The sequence below is a fragment of the Mastomys coucha genome, unplaced genomic scaffold (assembly GCF_008632895.1).
Source record: "Mastomys coucha isolate ucsf_1 unplaced genomic scaffold, UCSF_Mcou_1 pScaffold16, whole genome shotgun sequence".
Classification (NCBI taxonomy): Eukaryota; Metazoa; Chordata; class Mammalia; order Rodentia; family Muridae; genus Mastomys; species Mastomys coucha.
The window spans coordinates 103,118,218-103,134,241 of NW_022196898.1; the positions used below are offsets into that span (position 1 = coordinate 103,118,218).

At 39.3% G+C, this 16,024-nt stretch overlaps 1 long non-coding RNA gene across 1 annotated transcript in view; it reads right to left on the minus strand.

Annotated features, from left to right (window-relative positions):
- LOC116094418 overlaps window positions 1–16,024 on the minus strand; it is a 25,948-nt gene continuing 9,924 nt past the window's right edge. Inside the window, exons 2-3 of the long non-coding RNA XR_004120105.1 lie at window positions 1,653–1,691; window positions 1–152 (exon numbers count right to left, since the gene is read on the minus strand). This is a non-coding gene — a long non-coding RNA (uncharacterized LOC116094418). The remainder of the gene's footprint in view (window positions 153–1,652; window positions 1,692–16,024) is intronic.

Below are 16,024 nucleotides of genomic sequence, written 5' to 3' on the forward strand. Positions count from 1 at the left end.
AAACATTTTTAATATGTAACCCACAATTGGCTCTGTCCAAGGCTAATCCACATTCATCTGCAGTCATTGTTGTCCGTAATTTCATATGGTATGGTGGTGGTGGCTGCAACAGAGGCTTAGACTAGACTTATTGTAGCAATCTTGTGAACTGTCTGTATATTAAAAAAAAAAACATTATCAGAAAGTAGCATCTCTGGTTTTATACCTTTCTTCATTTTACCCATTAAGGAACAGAACATAGGCAACACAGTTTAAAATAAGATATTTTAAACAGAATAATTGAATTAAAAATTTGGGTTTAACATTGGGGAGAATCTAAGACTCTGTATATGCTAGGTTTCAATTTTCCCTTTAGCTGATGAAGACAAGATAGTCCTACATCTAAGCATACTGAGTTTCTGGTCCTAGAGTTCAACCTTTTCCCTTTAAGTCCCCTTCCTCTCTCATAAGATTTGTAATTTGGGCAACATATGTTTTCATACATTTTCCTGGAAAGTTCTTTTCTAAAATGCTAGTCTTATGAAAAGTTAAACTAACCAGACACAAGAGATTATTCTAATCAGAAAGTGTTTCTGTGAAGTATAGCTAGAGGATGCTGAGGGACATATTACTGGAGGTTCTCCAGGGCACTGGTGTCAACTGCTGATTTTGCCTGTGACACTGATGCTCACTGTGTCAGTTTTCCTGTCCTGCTTTAGACTAAAGGTTTATAATCTAGGGTAGTACATGCATTGCTAGCAAAAATAACCCCAAGCTCAGCAGGTACAATATACTATAAATTTGTTTTTCATTCTACAATTTTGTTCCCCACGTTATTCAGCCACCTGGAGATCTAACACTTTTTTGCTGTCTCCTGGGAATAAGGGAAGGGGGCAGTTTTTGATCTTTCCTTGGATGGCCTGTGCATACTAGTCTGTATGGCAGTGGGGAGATGGGACACACAGCAAATGATTTCCTACTATCTTTGAGGATTGTGTGTCTTCAGTATTTTTTCATTATTGCTATGAAAGAACTCAGTCATTGGTTCATAGCAAATTTCAAGAAAAAGTTGAAGCCAGAGGTGAAGTAGAGGAGGCCAGTGTTACACCTAAGATTAAATATTTTGCAACAAAATAGATCTATTGTGCTAGGAAACAGATTTCTACATATGTAACAACAGTTCTCTCCTTGATTTATAGTGTAAGTACTTTGGCTAGCATGACTTCTGCAGGCCTAAATGTTTCTTATTTGGGCTTTACATTTATATGTTTTGTTAGATGAAACCTTGCTTCTGGAATCTACCTAAATTCTATATGGTCTGCCATTCAAATTTATCTTATTTTATTGAAAGTTACTATAGTGAAAGGATTATTGCTATCATGGCCCCATCTTGATGCTAGGTCACATTCTACACCATGAGTCCTGGTATGATTTGTTCCTATGGCTCTGTATTTGGGGGTCTGTGGGCAATCCTCTGATCCCAATATACATATATGCACACTATTCCCATCTCCGTCTCCAGCAGCTATATGGTCAGGATCTAACTCACATTCATCACACAGCTGTTTTTTGAGCCTGAGCTGCGGGTTCTCTCTCTGATATCAAAAGTGAAATGTTTGCCACGAGTATTCATTTTAGCAGAAACAATATATAGTCTTACAACTTCCACCTACCTCTGTCAGTGTAGGAAGATGCAAGTTTTGCTGCAGAATCTGGGAAGAAAATGCTAGAGTTGTTAGTTGAGAATTTCAGTACAGTTTCCAGTGTTTATGGCCTAGTCATCTGCAGAACACTCTATGGTTCATTGTCAGAATAACTTTTAAAAAGATACAGGAGAATAAATGTGGAGCATAAAATATAATGGTACAAAAATAATTTAGTGAGTAAGATGGCCTCTGTCACAGTATTCCAGTTGTACAGGGTTAGCAGAAATGATGTCAATAGTTTGCAGATTTTAATTTCAGGGGTGAACATGAACATTCACACACAGATTTTCATGAACATACGAGAACAGCTGCTGTCATTATGCTGAATCTGTATTTTCCTCATGGAATCCCACATGCTGGGCTGTGCAGAGATCTAACAGGTTGGTTATTTACTCTCACAGAAGAGGAAGTAAACACTCTACTAGTATACTCTGAATATATTTATAGATATGAAGAATGATTTGTCACAATGTACTCCTCATTCCAAGCAACTATTCTTGCTTAGTTTATAGTAAATATTCCTACTTTTACCTTTTTGTGTATTTGTATGTCCCTTTCTTTAGGACCTGAAAACTAATCAAATTTTATAGTGACTTTAGATAGAAACTTGTCTTTAGATCTTTTATTAATTTATTTTAAATTTTCAGTGTGACTCTGTCCTTTTCAGTAACTGTTGGCATTGACAATGGTCAGTAACAAAATAATTCAATTCCTGATAACATGGTATATACAATATAGCATATTCTTCTCAGTTTCTATTCATAATTCTTTGGTGATTTTAATTTTTAAGTCCTCATTATGACCTTAGTTTAGACAACTGTGTCTAGAGAGTTAGATTGTTTCTTATCTCTCTCAGGTGTGCATGTGTTTGTTTCTGCCAAATTTGAGAGCTGTGTCTGCTATTTATGAATAGTAGAAATGGCCATAATGTTACAGTGTTTTCAGGCCTGCTCAGGCCTCCTTTCTACTATGACTCTAGTCTAGACTGTGAACATAATTTCTGTTCTACTTTCTTCCTCTGGAATCTTTCAGTCCAAGGGTGGCTTTAGATATCTACTCCCACTTAATTGTCTATTTCCCCTGTGGTTGCTTTAGTGTCCTATAGGTTCACCCCTTTCTGTGGCCTGGTCATCTTTCTAACACCTTTTCGATATGCAGTTTTTGTTAAATCCAATTCCTCATGCATTTGGAACCTGAGCTCCCCCTTCTCTTCTGTTGTCTGTAGCCTTTTATTGAAAGAACACCTTTACTTTATAGCACACTTCTGATGATATTCTTATTTCTAGCATTTGATTTCCAGGACAGACAGCTATGATCATAAGTGTTTTCCTTCTTGATTAAAGGAAGCTTCTGGAAACTCTCATTCTCTGGGATTCCTTGGTAATGTTTGTTTGGTTTCAGTTCCTGCAAAGCTTCCCTTCCATGGAACATATTCACTGTCTCTAATCACCTCCCATCTGGAGGCATGCTTGTAGTGTCCTCAGGTCAGCTCCTTCATCATCCTTCCTGCCTGTTTTCAGGCTCTTCTCTCTCAGATTCACTTCCAAAAAGCAGGCTAACCTCATATAACTGGTTCAGGACCTATGAGCATTCAACATATTTCTGCTGAGAGTCTGATGACCCAAATTGAATAACCCCTTATGTGATAAGAAATAGCAAGAGAAGCAATGTGCTTTCTCATGTGCACAGTCCATGCGCACACTTCAAGTACACAGCACATGTTCACTGTCCCCAGCACTTTCTTTGACTTTCATGAAACATGTGCTTTGTGCTGCTGAGTGTTTCAAAGTACAGCATTTTATTATGTTGTGTGATCATTTTACATCACACTACAGTTCTAGTCTGTAAGTGAAAGAAAAAAGTAACCGTAGATGGAGAAAACTACACAAGACAGCAATGTCCTGCTCTGAAGGCTTGGACACACTTCTGGTTGTGACAATGGCTGATCTATTTTCTTTGACAAACTAGGACAGTCATATGCCACCTTGGCTTTGACAGGTTGGCAATGTCCTAGGGTTTTGACGATCTAAGCTTGCTCCTCTAAGATTTTTTGTGGTGACCTTTAGTATCTTACCTGTTCACACCTCCGCTTTCCACAGGATTTCTAAATCATGATAAACTACAACCCTCCCTAATATTCATGATAAAACTCTCCACATTGTTTGCTCACAACTTTATCTATGACATTTTCAAACACAACTATAGCCCTAGTTGCTGCATTTCTCTATTTCAAGTTTCCGTTCTTGCCTCCATTTGCTTTTATATGCTTATATGAGTCCCTCTTTAGTATTTTTTATTATTATTTTTAGGATTTTAGCTAGAGAATTGTTTCTTTCCAGTTTATATCCATTTGTGATGATACTTATCACTTTGCTCTTATTTTTGATTGTTTTTCTCAAGTGTTTCTTCTGAAAACAACAGGTTCCCAAATCATTCATTGCTCTTCACTGCAATTGGAGAATCTTTGTCTTTAATCAGGAAGGTTAATCTGTATAGAGCTGTTATAATCACCAGGCTCTTAGGGTTCCTCATCACACTGAAATTTAGGTTATCAGGCAGTCTTTTCTTTTGAGTATTCTGTACTAGAAATATCAATTAAATTAGAATTTCTATTTCCTTTTTCAATTTTAAAATTACGGAAATTTTTTTTTCTTATTTAACAAATAATTTGGGACTAAGGCACAGACCAAGGCTCAACCTTGCTTATACTGTAAGAATGTCAGGATTTCTATGTTTTGGGACCATGCATGTAACAACTTAGAGGAACTGATTCTTTCTTTCTACTAGGTGGGCTTTGGTGATGGAAGCTGGTCAGTTACTAGGCATGGCTGCAAACACTCATAGAATCTTCTCCTGGGCCTACTGCCCAAGTTTTGTTTGCCTTGCTGATTGTTCTTTCAAGACCCCCAGGCAAAGTACTTATGCTGCAGCCAGATGACACTTAATGTTTGCGGTAGTGTAATGAGCAGACAGTAGCCAACCAGCCTGCCTGTTGCTGATGAAGCTTGCTCACCCCCATTTGAACATACTTAGACACCTGTTTCAATATGTCTGCTGCTTCCCTTGTTGATACTACAATGCTTGGATGCTTGTGTTGGGTTGAGTGCATATTTGTTGCATCTATGGTCATGTAATCTTCCATTGCTTCAGGTTTATGATGATCTTGGTTGTAGTTTGAGCAAACAAATCCTGAATGATCATACTTCAAAATGTCTGACACCTCTCACCCACTGAATGAGTTCTCTGGATTGTGCACCTAGGTAGTAGATAAACCAAAATGATGGAGGGGTCAAGAAAATATGGTTTAGAAGAAGTAGATAAGATTATCTCTCCAGGATGTGGAGAAAGAGGAACATCCTTCCATTGCTGGTAGGATTGCAAACTGGAACAACCACTCTGGAAATCAATCTGGAGGTTCCTCAGAAAATTGGAAATAGGTTTACCTGAAGACCCAGCTATACCACTCTTGGCAATATACCCAAAAGATGCCCCACCATGCCACAGAGGCATGTGTTTCATTATGTTCAAAGTGGCCTTATTTGTGACAGCCAGAAGCTGGAAATAACCCAGATGTCCCACTACAGAAGAATGGATACAAAAAAAGTGGTTCATTTACACAATAGAATACTACTCAGCTATTAAGAACAAGGACATTCTGAGTTTTGTAGCAAATGGATGGAACTAGAAAATATCATCCTGAGTGAGGTAACTCAGACCCAAAAGGACATGTATGGTACATACTCACTAATAAGTGGATATTAGCTTAAAAGAAGTATAGAAAACCCAAGATACAGTTTACAGAATCCAAAAGCTCAACAAGCTGAAGTGCCTAATTGAAGATGCCTCAGTCCCACTTGGGAGGGAGAAGAAATCAATCACAAGTGGGGAGGGAGGGAAGGACCTGGGAGGGAAAGTTGATGGGGCAAGGGAGTTGGTAGTGAGAGGGGAACTTGATCTGTTACTGGGGTGAGGGAAAGGACTGAAGCCCTGAAGGCCAGCAGAAAGAATGGAAACAGGCAACCTCTGGAGATAGGAGGTTGGGGGGACCCTCCAGAATGCACCAGAGACCTGAGATGTGAGAGACTCTCAGGACTCAAAGGGAGGGACATTAGATGAAGTGCCTGACAGTAGGGAGAGGGAATTTCTAGAGCCCACCTTCAGCAGGAAGACAGGGCATCAAATGAGGGAAACTGGGGCCTCCCATAGTAACAACTCTGACCTGTAATTATTCCTGTCTGAAAGAATTACAGGGATGGAAATGGAGAGGAACCTGAGGAAAAGAAGGTCCAGCAACAGGCCCAAAGTGGGATCCAGCTCAAGGGGAGGTCCCAAGGCCTGACACTATTACTGAGACTATGGAGCACTCATAAAAAGAGACCTAGCATGACTGCACTCCAGAAGACCCAACAAGCAGCCGAAAAAGTCAGATGCAGATATATGCACCCAACCAATGGACTGAAGCAGCTAACCCCTGTTGTTGAATTAGGGAAGGCTGAAAGAAGTTGATGGAGACTCTGTAGTAGGACCAGCAGTTTCAATTTATCTGGACCCCCAAGATCTCTTAAACACTGAATCAACAAATAGGCAGCATACACCAGCTGATATGCGGCCCCCAACACACATACAGTAGACGACTGCTGGGTCTGTGTTCATTCAGAGATGATGCACCTAACCCTCAAGAGACTCGAGGCCCCAGGGTGTTTTGAGGTCAGGTGAGGTATGGGGTGGGGACAATCACATGGAGACAGGGGGTGGACTGGAAGTATGGGGTGTGGAGCAGTTGGAAGGTGGGAGGGGATGGGGGGAAGAAAATATGGAGAGTAATTAAATTAATTAATCAATAAAAACAATGAAAATGATTATCTCTCCATACAGGCAACTCTCATGTTTAGTCCTTCCTATGCTAGTCTATTTTCTTTAATGGTTTTCTGAGTCTCCTAAACTTGTTGAGCTGAATTTATCTAAGTTTCAAACTACATCTGCCCTAAATACACAAACTCCGCATCCGTTGAACATGTTGTGAAGGAAGAGGATGTAGCTAATCCATGCCCATCACTTTCTATAGAGAAGGGCCAGAAGCCTAAGGTACTGACCCCGTGGGGAGCTTGAGCTCACTTTGCACAAGGGCTTTTATTGGGACCAGGATTTCTTCTTAATTTCATATTCTTTGTGCCCATCTTGGTCTTATTACTTAAAGTGTTGTGGTTTTGTTCTCTTTTTCTACCAAGTAGCATCCTCCTTGGTGGAACAAAAGAGACTCTGTCTCAAGTACATAGATGTCCCATAGCGAAATTCTCTGCACTAAGTTAAGATAGCTAAATGACTTTGCTCTGCGATGCCTGCAGGAACACAAATGACTAAATGCACAGGACACATCATCTCTTTTAAACAGAATGCCCTGGAATGGAAAAGTTATTTTTTCAAATGTATAATTTTTTGAGAACTAGAAGATATTTTCTTACTTTTCAATCACATAAATTATATCTGCTGAGAAAGTGTCACAGCACAGTTGTTTATCGTGGCCCCTAAAGGCTTTTCTGTGAGTCATGCTGCTCGTATGTCAAATGCGGTTAATGTCTGGTTTCCTAAAGGGTTGAGTCGGGCTTAGAGAGAAGGAGGGGTGAGCAGAAACTACCAACAGGAATTGTTTGTCCTTGGAACCTTAAAAGTGAGTTCTATCAAAATCTGAAGCTATCAAAACTAGAAGGAATTGTTTGAAAAGATCAGACGAAGCAACAAACTGCAAATATGTATAAAACGCATGCTATTTACTTATTCTTAAAAATTTTAGTTTTTGATAATTTTATACAGGTATATAAAGACATTTCATCACATCTGATAACTATTCCCTCTCCACCTTCTCCCTCATATTCCCCCTCAGTAGTTATTAACTTCTGGTTTCTCCTCCTCTCACTCCCTTCTCTCACAGTGCAATGACCAGCAACCACAATGACAACCATCCAACACCACTACACCCTCATTCTTTAGTACTGATTGATCACTTTTAATTTTATAAAAAAAAAAAAAAAAACTGGACATGGTAGCTCATACTTGTAATCCAGTAATCAAGGAGCTGGGGCAAGAGAGTTCAAATTCAGCTTAGTATGTGAGATGTGTTCCTCTAGCTAGGCTGTCTGTCCTTCTCAGTGGGAGAGGAAGTGCCTAGCCTCACAGAGACTTGAAGTGACAGGGTGGGAGGATACCCAGGGGGGTTCCACCTGCTCACGGGAAAGGTGAGTGTGGGGGGAAAATTCTGGGGTTGAGATCTGGAGGGGGTAGTGAGTAGGATGTAAAGTGAATAATAAAAAATAGATAAAACTGAATTTAGAAAAGCCATATTAGAAGACCAAATGAGTTCTAAACCAACTTAGAATATAAAGTGAACCCCTGTGTCTAAGACAAATAAACTATATTTTTGAGTAAAATAAAAACAACATTTTGTCTTGAAAGGTAAGTAAATTACCCAAAATTTAGTTCGACTTATGATTTACGTTCATGCAAAAGGGAAAATAGAAGAGTATTTGGAAATATATTATAAGCTGCTGGTATGACACCTGACATACAGAAGACATGAATTCTGATGTGAACAATTGCACAACCCTCCGGCCCCTTCTAGACTACGGCCACTGTGCCAAAGCCTGCTTACCCTTGAATAAAGAACTGAAAGTTGTGAGTTTACCTATTTGCTATATTTTGCTGTTGCCATTCCAGCTTCTATTATGCTTTGTTCTTTTCATTCATATCCTGAAGTGATAAGTGCCCATGTTTTACATTTTAAATTTGGTTTATCATTTAGTTTCCATGTAAAATGGAAAAACCCTATAGAAGAAGACAGTAATATTGGATTCTGCTTTGCTATAGGGCACATACAGTATAAGAAGCTTATCTCATCTTTAACTTAATCACAAGGGAAAGCTGTTAATGGAAAAGCCAAGGATGAAAGAAGTGTGCCTTTCAGAGATTTATTCACGTATAAACACATTATAATAGCAATCATATATTGTGATAATATAGTAGCAATAATATATTTCTTCCTCTGCAATACTTAGATAAGATTTATTGTCTATAGCTATTGAATTCCGAATGCAGAAGTAAAGAGGTCTTTAAATGACTTGACTTAAGTATCAGCAGCTGACAATGCTGTGGGGGTAGTATAAATAAGTAAACTTGTGCCCCAAAGGAACATGCTTCAGACTGTCTAAACGGCAAGCTACAGAAGTGACGAAGTGTTCTTTGTGTGACTTCTTCCATCTGAAATAGTTCAATGAAGATGAAAAACTATACATTAAAACTCTCTACAGTACCCTATATATCCGAAGCTGCCATCCCTTTTCCTTTTTGTGTAACCTAGACATATGGAAGCAGGCATCTCACTTGCTCATTACAGTGCCATGTTTGAAGTGTTACATTTATATTTTCAATGCCTGTTGTGTCTGTTCCCTTATGTAATATGTTGGGCTTTGTGGACCAAGAAAAGGATATAATTTAAAGACAACAGAGTGCATTCCAGTTGACAGACTATTAGCTTTGGAAGTGTGCAGCTTAGCACAGAAATCACTGTGTCCTTAGCCAAAGAATTACAACTTTTTTAAAGTTATGACTTTTATTTTTTTTCAGTCCAGTCATTGCCCCCCACCCATCTGCCCCCACAGCTCCTAATCCAATTTCTCTTTCCCCTGTCTTCAAGAGGATGTCTCCCCATATCCCAGCCAGCCCTCCCCACTCCCTGAGGCCTCAAGTCTATCTCAGGTAGGAGGCCAGACCAGGCAGTCCTCTGTTGTACATGTGTCAGGAACCTAGTACCAGGTAGGGTATGCTGCGTGCTTGGTGGCTTGGTGTCTGAGGGATCTCAGGGGTCCAGTTTAGTTGAAATTGTTGGTCCTACTATGTGATCGACTTCCTCTTCAGCTTCTTACAGCTATTCCCTAATTCAACCACAGGGGTCCCCAACTTCAGGCTAATGGTTGGGTATTATGTCTTGGTCTGCAGCTTGTTTGACCTCTCGGAGGGCAGGCACGCTAGGCTCCTGTCTGTAAGCACACCATAGCATCAGTAACAATGTCAGGCCTTGAAGCCTCCCCTTGAGATGGATCCCAAGTTGCGCCAGTCACTGGACCTCCTTTCCCTCAAACTCTTCTCTGTTTTTTGTCCCTGTAGTTCTTTTAAACCGGAACAATTCTAGGTCATGGTTTCTGATTGTGGGATGGCAACCCCATCCCTCTACCTGATGTCCTGTCTTTCTACTAGAGATAGACTCTATGAGTTCCCTCTCACCACTGTTAGGCATTTCATCTAAAGTCCCTCCCTTTGAGTCCTGATAGTCTCTCACCTCTCAGGTCTCTGGTACTTTCTAGTGGGTCCCCTAACCTCCCACCCCTCAAGGTTGCATATTTTTATTCATTCTGATGGCCCTCAGGGCTTCTCTCTTGTCTCTACCCATCCTCATGCCTGATTGTGTTTTCCTTTCCCCTTCCCCTCCCTTCTCCCATTATTGTTTTCTTCTCCCTCCGAAGAGAGATTGAGGCATCCTCACAGAACTAAAGAAGGTTAATGAGCAGAAGGGCCTGAGTGAGAATTGCAATGAGCACATTTAATGAGCAGTCCTCTTATTATTTAAATGGGTTTAGGCTGGTGTTTACACCAAGCAGTTCTGGTAAGCAGTCTACCCCAAAGCCCCAAACCCCAAATGTTTGCTTGCTTTGGGGGCTCATATCATATTCATCTTTTGGGGTAATAATAGTCACATCACATTTTAATAGCACTGGTTTGCAATATCAGAACATCTAAATTCTACCCAGTCAGTTCAGTGTTTACAAGTTAACTGAGGCTTTTGTGTGGCTTTGTCCAGTATCAAGCACAGCTGTCCATTTGCTGTTAAACTTAAAATATTTTATCAGATGTGCTTGCTAATCAGGAGTGCTTGCTAATAATTTTGATGAATTCTTACATTCTCTAATTTACATTAAATAAAGTTTATTGGAGATGAATATCACAGGAAGTGTCTCCGGTGCTATTCCCTTGAAAAGCAGGATTACTATGTAACCTATTCAAAGACCAATGTCTTGAACCATGTCCGAGTTTCTTGAAGACCTGTTTTGTTCAGTGCCCTGATAGCCCCATATATAGTAATGCAGTGCTACAGTAAATGACTGATGGTTTCTGCTACTTTTAAGGTAAAATAACTTTGCATGAAGATAGAGAATACATAAAAATAATTATGTTCTTACAACATGAAGTTTATAAAAGTTAATGTTTGACAAGAAATTTTAAGTTGAAATTAACTTGTTTTTTTGTTTTAGTTTGGAATATATTTGAGGATCAATTCTGTAATTTGGGATGCTGTTTATTTACTTCTATGGCCTCACCTGTGTAGTGACTTGCGATGGTTCAGACAACTGGTTTTTCTGCCTTTTGCTCAGCAAACCTTGTTAAGTTTAGATGGGATCTGTGGCTTGGTGTTGTCCAGTTGAAGATATAACACCCATAGTTAAATAACATTCTCTCTGTGTCTCTCTGTCTCTCTGTGTCTCTCTGTCTCTGTCTCTGTGTCTCTCTGTCTCTGTCTCTGTGTCTCTGTCTCTGTCTCTGTGTCTCTCTCTGTCTCTCTGTCTGTCTGTCTCTCTCTCTGTGTCTGTCTTTTCTTCCCTCCTTCTTTCTTTTATTTTAAGACTCTACCTCTACACAAAGTAAAGACAGGGTGTCCTATCTGTGAGCTTTATACAAGGAGTCGCCATGTCATAAAGCAGTTTGAAAAGTCTCTGGAAGCAGAGTATTCCCATATCCTGTCGGAAGCAAGAGCTTGCTGTCCCTCATGAAGTAACAAGAAATGACACTGTTACCAGGTTGAGTGATCTAGAGATAGATTATTTCTATCTCCTATGTGAGACTATAACTCATTGTTTGGTGTTGACTGGGATCCTGAATTGTGGCCTGTTAAAAATTTGAAGTTATTACTATTTTAAATTGTGAGTACGTTTATTTGGTGATAGTTCATACATACCAAAAGGAAACAAACAAGATTCCCAACATGTAATTGCTTATCTGTAGTTTAATGATGAAAAATACTGTAATGTAATAATGAAACTTAGATATATTTTAAATTACATTATATAGCTACCTAAGTAAACATGCACGTTGCAAGATGTGTGTTTAATAAGAAAACCTGAAACTTTATTTTGCTTTTTTTTTATAAGAGATAAAAGGAAATTTCTAAATATAAGAATTTGGAGCAATCTTAACTTTGTCTCACTACAAATTTGTTAATCATGAAATTTCCCCCCAAAATAGTTTGAAAGTATCACTAATCGGGCAGATCAAAGAAGTTAGAATGACCTCTTTGGATTATGTACTTTTTCTTTAAAATTAAAAAGCAGCGTTTTCTAGTGAAAGTAAAATGCCTTATAAATAATTATAGAATAATTGCCTAACTATGTAATAATGAGTGGAAATTGCACAGTGTGTAGAACATTATCACATGTGAGATAATGTACTGGTCAGGTGTGGGCACTCTATACAGGCTTAGCATTTGAAAGAGTCAATCTGGTGATGGCACTTTTGGTCAGCACTGTTACCAGTGAAATGTAAAACGGAATAAAAGTCAGTGGGTCTATGTGTCTTCAGCAGTTTTCAATGAACTAAAATTGCTCTTTCCAAAGTCATAATTTACCCCAAGATGGTTGTTTGATAAAGGGGCCCAAATATCCATCCATCTATCTGTCTGCCCACCCATCCACCCAATCATCTATCCATCCATCTATCTATCTATCTATCTATCTATCTATCTATCTATCTATCTATCTATCTATCTATCTATCTATCTATCACTATCTATCTATTTCACTGTCTGTTTTGAAGGAACTTTGATGGTTTGCAACATCTGAATAAAGAAATCCTACTGTTATTTCTCTCATCTTCCATAACTGTGTATTTAAAAAGGCCATGGCAGAATGTCTGATCCATACTACCCACTGAGTTACAACTGACATTCTGATCCCAGCATCCATGGATCCCAAGAGGGTATTTTCAATTTGTCCCTATAACACAAGCTAGGGCACCACTTTGCATTTGGTCACCACTCTACTTTTCTGTATCAGGGAAGTTTTCTGCCTTGAGTTGCTCTTTATACCACTAACAATTCTGAAAGCACACATAAGCTTTATTTGCCTTATGTGTTGTTTGATCATTTTTTTTTTAACAGTCTGAGATTTTTCAAGGAAGAAGCTACAGAAGAGAATGCCCTTTTCAGGCTTTCCCTTTGTTTCACACCAATAGTTTGATTGATCAGGTGCACCTTGGGCATGATTAAGATGGTAACAGCTACATGTCTCTACCTCAAATTTACATTTTCCCTTTTCCTTTCTTATTTTAGAATCATGTTATTCAATTTATGGTACAGGCAAAAGAAATAGAATTAGGGAAAAGGGAATATTCAGTTTGTCATGGGAATTGGTTAAAAAATCTCTGGAGAGTTTCGGGAGCTGTTTCTAGGAGTTTGGCAAGAATTTGACATTGGGATAGGACAAAAACATAGAAACAGATAAGAATTAACACTGGGCTAGAACAAGACTCAAGATGAATGCAGACGAGGAATGTATTGTATTCCTTGTATCATAGTCATCCTGTTAAATCCCTAGACACAGTGTCCACAGGACCATTTTAATTGACTTGTTTGTTCTTTAACACATTGTCTATGCTTTGTTTGTTCTTTGACTACTTTGCCTTTGATCTAAGAACTGACCCTATTCTTTACTCGTCCTAGAATGGTATAAAAGCATACTGGAGAAAATATAAACCTACTTCAACTTCAGCCTCAGCACTGGCTGGAGTCATGCTGTAATGTTGACTAATTGTCTTTTGCTTTTCACTCCCTCCCTCGAGACCCTGTTGACTGACTGAGCTAGCTTGGTTAAACATCAGACCAATTAAGATGTACTTTGTAGGACAGAAATTAAGGCAATTGAGGTATTTTATTTTGTTTTGTTTTGTTACATACTTTGGCACTTGTCTGTTAATTATGCCTGCTGCATTTACGACAAGCATTCTAACTGACATACTTGATCATTTTTTTTGTACATTGGCTATTTTGTATTGTTCTGTGAATAATCTTTGTTCCTGCTCTTGCACTTACTCTCTTCAGTCAGTTTTATGCACCAGTATATTCTCATCCTTAGTTTATTCTTTGATTACACTGCTGAGCCCTGGCTTATGAAGCAGATAGGTATATCTGTGAGCTTTCCTACCTACACCCTTGTTCTCAGATAACAACTCTGAGGCTATCACTTATTAATTAACCATAAACCTGCTTAGGCCTTAAGCTAGGTATGTTCCCAAATTGCTCATAAATCAATTAACCCATTTATACTATTCTATGTCTGCCACGTGTCTGGTTACCTCTCCTCAGTTCTATATGTCTGACTTTCTCTGAGTCTAGGTGACAAATCCTGCACCAGGCTACTTCCCTGAATTCCTCACCCCTTTCTCTGCCAGATGACCCATCTTCACATCGTGACTCACTTTATTGGTTATCAGGTTTTTATTGACAGGTGATGCTTTTACACAATGTACTAGAGATTATTCATACACCTCCCCTTTTTAGTCCAATAAGCTTGCATCAATAAACCATATCAATTAAAATAATTATGAAAACTCTCAGGTAAAAGTAAATTCACAATATCCAGCCCATTTGCATTTGGCAAATGTGGAGAAAGTACTCCATTATTTATGCTATCTTGGTGAATCCAAAGTTCTGTACCTAAGTCATCTCTCTATCATAATTTGCATTACCAAACTAAAGTCATCTTTTTAGACTTTATAACTTTTTTTCAATCCTAAACAACTTAAGTTTAGCTGTAATTCAACCCCATCAGAGACCTGAGAGGGATAAATATTACCTCAGTAAGTAGAAGTACAGAGCAAGCAGCTTCCAAAACTACAGAAATGACCTCGATCTCTTGAGGACTCTGCACATCTTTTCCCCCTGAAGGCAGATCAGGCAGTCCTCTGCTATATATGTTTGTTACCTTGGACCAGCTTTTATGCTGCCTGGTTGGTGGCTCAGTGTCTGTGAGCTCTCAGGTTCCAGGTAAGTTGAGATTGATGGTCTTCCTATGGGGACACCCTCCTAATCTGCTTCTATCATTCCCTTAATTTAACCATGGGGTCTCAAACTTCAGTCCAAACGTTGGGTCTAAGTATCTGTGTCTGTCTCAGTCTGCTGCTGGTTGCATCTCTCAGAGGACAGCCATGGTAGGTTCCTGTCTATAAGCACATCATATCATGAGAATTAGTGTCAGGCCTTGGTGTCACCCCATGAGGTAGATCCCCATTTCAGCAAGTCACTGGACCTCCTTTCTCTCAGTCTCTTCTCCATTTTTGTCCTTGCAGTTCTTTTAGACAGGAACAATTCTGGGTCATAAATTTTGACCATGGGTTGTTTAACACCATCCCTCCTCATGAGGCCCTGTCTATCTACTGGAGGTGGACTCTACAAGTTCCCTCTCCCCACTGTTGGTCTGTTCATCTAAGGCTACTTCCATTGAGTTCTGGGACTTTCTAGAGCGTCTTCCTACCTCCCAACTTCTGAGGCTGCATATTTTCATTCATTCTTCTGAGGGAACTACTTTCTTCCAACAAGAAATCTGCTGTGGGATGTGCTTATTTCCTGCCTTTCACCTGGGACTTTCCTGATGCCTGAATATTGTTCTAAGCTTGGAGTTTTAGCTAAGTTTGGATTACACACCTACCACAATGGGCACCACATGTAACACTGTGCTTTTCCACCCTCACATCAGTTCCTGACTCATGACTTAGAGGCTTGTTATTTATTAATAAATACATAGACCTTAAGCTAGGCATGTTCCCTGACTAGCTCATAACTCAACCTGTTTAAACTATTCTATGTCTGCAACATGACTGGTCACCTCTCCTCAGTTCCATGTGTCTACCTTACTCGGAGTCCACGTAGTGAATTCTGTATCTATTTCCCAGAGTTCCTTGCCCGCTTCTCCAGCCTCTGGCAGATCTTCCACCTTCTAATCCTGCCTCAGCTTATTAGCCATCAGACATTTACTGACATGTGATAATTTTACAAGAGATTGTCCTGACAGACAAAACCGAATATATTCATTGAGAATTTAAGATATTACAATATAAAACTACATCACACATACTGAGCTTCGTAAGTCAGCAGCAAACTGCACTGTGGAACAGTCTGTCCTCAGTGGCGCCCCTCCAGTCACTGCCCAGTATTGCAGGTGAGTATCTCTATGTGTATCACTATTTCAGGATAAATCTCAATAAAAATTTTGATATGTAAATTCTGTGACTTTTCTGTTAACTTT